Source organism: Plodia interpunctella, unplaced genomic scaffold (assembly GCF_027563975.2).
Source record: "Plodia interpunctella isolate USDA-ARS_2022_Savannah unplaced genomic scaffold, ilPloInte3.2 Pint_43, whole genome shotgun sequence".
NCBI lineage: Eukaryota > Metazoa > Arthropoda > Insecta > Lepidoptera > Pyralidae > Plodia > Plodia interpunctella.
In genome coordinates this window covers 2,501-7,500 of record NW_026525663.1, presented here as the reverse complement: position 1 = coordinate 7,500, position 5,000 = coordinate 2,501, and the positions used below count along the sequence as shown (strand labels likewise).

General features: G+C 44.6%; 3 non-coding genes across 3 annotated transcripts in view; all 3 read right to left on the bottom strand.

Annotated features, from left to right (window-relative positions):
• LOC128682761 (large subunit ribosomal RNA) overlaps positions 1 to 71 on the bottom strand; it is a 3,913-nt gene extending 3,842 nt beyond the window's left edge. The window contains exon 1 of the ribosomal RNA XR_008406208.1: positions 1 to 71. This exon is cut by the window's left edge and continues 3,842 nt beyond it. This is a non-coding gene — a ribosomal RNA (large subunit ribosomal RNA).
• A 479-nt stretch (positions 72 to 550) lies between these two features.
• On the bottom strand, positions 551 to 707 carry LOC128682759 (5.8S ribosomal RNA). Its single transcript, XR_008406206.1, has one exon. It is a non-coding gene; the product is annotated as a 5.8S ribosomal RNA (ribosomal RNA).
• Positions 708 to 1,013: 306 nt separating this feature from the next.
• On the bottom strand, positions 1,014 to 2,921 carry LOC128682760 (small subunit ribosomal RNA). The gene has a single exon (XR_008406207.1). It is a non-coding gene; the product is annotated as a small subunit ribosomal RNA (ribosomal RNA).
• Between the last annotated feature and the right edge of the window lie 2,079 nt (positions 2,922 to 5,000).

Genomic DNA, 5,000 nt, shown 5'->3' with positions numbered 1-5,000 from the left:
TAGTTAGTTTCTTTTCCTCCGCTTACTAATATGCTTAAATTCGGCGGGTGATCCTCCCTGATCTGAGGCCAACGATAAAATGAGAGGCAGACTCGATATCCGTCAGCGCTACGGCGGCGCGAACGAGCGAGCGCGCCGGCTGTGACGCCGACGCGGCGCGCTTCGAAGGCGACGTCGATACGCTCTTCGGACGTCGAGTCCGCCTACCTCCGCTTAGTGGTTGGTGGTGGTATATTGCGCGGCGCGGCGCGACCGAACACACTCTCCTCTGGCATCAATCACACCAACGAAGAGTCGCTTCGGCGCGCCGGCCGCCGCAAGGAGTGTTGTGTAGTACCCCACACACACACACACCACCCAACCAACCCGCGGCAAATATAATATTTTTGAACGGACCTGACACGTGTGTTTCACTACTCCAACCACCCAACACCCGCGCGCTCTACACGCGCGAGAGAGAGCAGCAGCAGCAGCAGCAGAAACAACAACAACGTCGGAACCGTCACGTGCGCGAAGTTAGCGCGCAGTGTGGCCTTTGTTTTTATGCAGCCGGCCCTCAGACAGGAGTGGTCCCGGATGTGTCTCCAGGGACCGCAATGTGCGTTCGAAATGTCGATGTTCAAATGTGTCCTGCAGTTCACACTATGACGCGCAGTTAACTGCGTTCTTCATCGACCCGCGAGCCAAGTGATCCACCGTCCAGGGTAGTGGTTTCTTTTGGTTGTGGTAAAAAAAAAAAAAAAAAATTATAACAATAATAATAATATCTTAGAATGGGCGCCGCGAAGCGCCCGCTCTAAACCGCGCATTCAATTTTCGGTGTCCGTGAGAGCGCGACGAGGCTTGCGGATTTTTACCCGTCGTCTCTCTGATATCTCTTCACGGCACACCCCGCACCGCACCCACCACTATAATATAAAAGTGGTGTTTGTGCGTGCGTCTCTATATATATCTATGGATTATTTTACGCATACACACGCGACACGCGTGCGCGCGCGCGTACGTATACACGTTAATGATCCTTCCGCAGGTTCCCCTACGGAAACCTTGTTACGACTTTTACTTCCTCTAAATGATCAAGTTTGGTCAACTTCCCAGCAACGCCGACGGCCGTGAAGCCACCGCGTGTCGGTCCGAAGACCTCACTAAATCATTCAATCGGTAGTAGCGACGGGCGGTGTGTACAAAGGGCAGGGACGTAATCAACGCGAGCTTATGACTCGCGCTTACTAGGAATTCCTCGTTTATGGGGGATAATTGCAAACCCCAATCCCCAGCACGAAGGAGTTTCAACGGGTTGCCCGGGCCTCTAGGCCAGGGAGAACATGCTGATTCCTTCAGTGTAGCGCGCGTGCGGCCCAGGACATCTAAGGGCATCACAGACCTGTTATTGCTCAATCTCGTGCGGCTCGAAGCCGCCGGTCCCTCTAAGAAGAATTTTAATACGCCGCCAGTGAGTTGCGCGACCGAAGCCGCGCACACCTAAATGGCGACGCCTATTTAGCAGGCTAGAGTCTCGTTCGTTACCGGAATTAACCAGACAAATCGCTCCACCAACTAAGAACGGCCATGCACCACCACCCACCGAATCAAGAAAGAGCTGTTAATCTGTCAATCCTTCCGGTGTCCGGGCCTGGTGAGATTTCCCGTGTTGAGTCAAATTAAGCCGCAGGCTCCACTCCTGGTGGTGCCCTTCCGTCAATTCCTTTAAGTTTCAGCTTTGCAACCATACTCCCCCCGGAGTCCAAAATCTTTGGTTTCCCGGAAGCTGCCCGCCGAGCCATTGTAGTAACGTCGGCGGATCGCTAGATGACATATTTACGGTTAGAACTAGGGCGGTATCTAATCGCCTTCGAACCTCTAACTTTCGTTCTTGATTGATGAAAACACCTTTGGCAAATGCTTTCGCTGATGTTCGTCTTGCGACGATCCAAGAATTTCACCTCTAACGTCGCAATACGAATGCCCCCAGTTATCCCTATTAATCATTACCTCGGAGTTCTGAAAACCAACAAAATAGAACCGAGATCATATTCTATTATTCCATGCACGAAATATTCAAGCAGCATTTTGAGCCCGCTTTGAGCACTCTAATTTGTTCAAAGTAAAATTGTCGGCCCACCTCGACACTCACTGAAGAGCATCGCGATAGGATTTTGATATTGAACCGGTGTTTTACCACCGATTCACCGACGATATGCTCCGCAAACGTGTCAGTATCACCGCGGATGCGGTGCACCGACAGCGCGGCGCACAAATGCAACTACGAGCTTTTTAACCGCAACAATTTTAGTATACGCTATTGGAGCTGGAATTACCGCGGCTGCTGGCACCAGACTTGCCCTCCAATTGTTCCTCGTTAAAATATTTAAAGTGTACTCATTCCGATTACGAGGCCTCGTAAGAGTCCCGTATCGTTATTTTTCGTCACTACCTCCCCGTGCCGGGAGTGGGTAATTTGCGCGCCTGCTGCCTTCCTTGGATGTGGTAGCCGTTTCTCAGGCTCCCTCTCCGGAATCGAACCCTGATTCCCCGTTACCCGTGACAACCATGGTAGTCGCAGAAACTACCATCGAAAGTTGATAAGGCAGACATTTGAAAGATGCGTCGCCGGTACTGGACCATGCGATCGGCAAAAGTTATCCAGATTCATCAAAATTAACGACTTCGAGCGCGAGTCCGCACCCACCGTCGATTGGTTTTGATCTAATAAAAGCACTCATCCCATCACTGGTCAGAGTTCTGATTGCATGTATTAGCTCTAGAATTACCACAGTTATCCAAGTAACTGAGTAAGATCTAAGGAACCAAAACTGATATATTGAGCCATTCGCGGTATCGCCTTAATACGGCTTGCACTGAGACATGCATGGCTTAATCTTTGAGACAAGCATATAACTACTGGCAGGATCAACCAGGGAGCTAACAAAAAGCGCGCGAGCGCGCTCTCTAGTCAGCGTGTGTGTTGTGTGTGAACACGACACAGTGAAACGCCGCGTCTCGTCCGAAGACCGGACGAGAGCGGCGCGTGCCATCTTCCTACTCTACTCATTCTCCTCCGTTATAGGGAAAGAGAGCGAAGCGAGAGAGCACTGTGGAGTTTTTGTGTTTATTTTATAAACACGGGTCGAGAGAGACCTCAACCGAAAGTTCGCTAATAGACGCGACGCTTTGTAAACATCGTTACGTTTTTCACATATAGTGAAAGCGTACGCATTCACGTCAGAACACCCGGTGTCGGTGGGGCCAGAAACACAAGTCGTACGAACGAAGGGTCCTCGGTATACGATTATTTTATATTATAGTGGTGTGTTGTGTGGGCGAAGAGAGAACGCCCCGCCGCCGGTGGCAGTGTGGCTAACAGCGGAGGAGACGTTTCTCTTTAACCCGGTAATTTTTGTTGGGTGGTCGGCGACGCGCACTACCCGCACGGCAATAACTACCGTGAGGCCTGTGGGACACGTCACCTTGATCGACCTAGTCGGACGGATGAGCATTGGTATCAAAAAACGCACACCGTGTGTCCGTCGGTCGACAGTGAGGGCGAAAACGACAAACTCTCCATTAAACATAAAACACATACACAACAAACGACGTACACTTTTTTAAACACTAAACCCAGCAAGAGTTTGTTTCGTTTGTCAGTCTGTCTCTAATATTACAACATACACAACACACACAACAACAACACACATTGCAGCGTATCGTAAAAAAATATACAACACACCACACACAACACCGCCGCCGTATGTGTATATAAATATATAAAAGTTATAATATAGAAACAAATTAACAAGCACGCAACATCACAGAGCACGTCACCTATTGGATGATTTTGTATGTAAAAGGAGAGTTGGTATCGTTATCAGAAACGAGAGCGCGCGCGCGCGCTCAAGCGCTCTCCCCGAATCTTATAAATTGTGCGCAGAGACGACGGACACAGAGCGCCGGCGCGCATCTGCACACTAAGACTCGGGGTTTTCAAAAGCGCGCAAGCGCGCGCGCACATCGCGCCTCCGTCAGCGAGACGAGTCGAGCGCGCCGACGCACTGTCGCGTCTGCACTCTCAACCGTCCACTGCGGTGCACGTATAGATAGCAAACTGTTCAGGGATATCCTTGTGTGTGACGCGTCAGTGTTAGTGTTGATTAATATTAATATTAATATTAATATTAATATTAATATTAATATTAATATTAATATTATAGTACTTTTAATATTTTTATATTTATATTTAATATTAATATTAATATTAATATTAATATTTAATATTAATATTAATATTGATATTAATATTAATAATTTAATATTATAAAATTAATATTTATATCAATAATAATATATTATAATTTAATATATATTAAAAAATAATTATTAATATTAAAAAGAAAACTGTTCTATAATCACTTTTCAATATGAGTTAAAAAGTACGAAATAATTAATATTAAAAAAAATATTCATATTCAAAAAAGAAAACTGTTAGTTAGGTTAGGTTTATTTTTTCTGATATAAATATAAATAAATATAAATATATTAATTAATTAATTAATTAATTAATTAATTAATTAATTAATTAATTAATTAATTAATTAATTAATTAATTAATTAATTAATTAATTAATATACACATACTTACTCAAACGCGTGTGGTTTTACTACTAATAATAATACTTGACAATACATTGTTTGTTTGTATATAATATGTAATACACCATTTTGAAAGACGACGCAATTTTCCCTCCAAAAGTTGTGACGACGTGTGATTTTTTGAAATATATAATTATAATCTCCTCTGTCTAGGATTTATTGGAACAAAACCGAGTGTTTCTGTGAAACAACATCAAAAGATCCTATTCCAAAGATTGTTTAACTAATTTGTAACAATAATATATAATGTAACAAAAAAAAAAAAAAAAAATTCAGATTCTCCTTCATGACATGTATATCTGACAGTGTCAGTACAATTTTTTAAACCATAAAGGTATATATGTTGATGATTA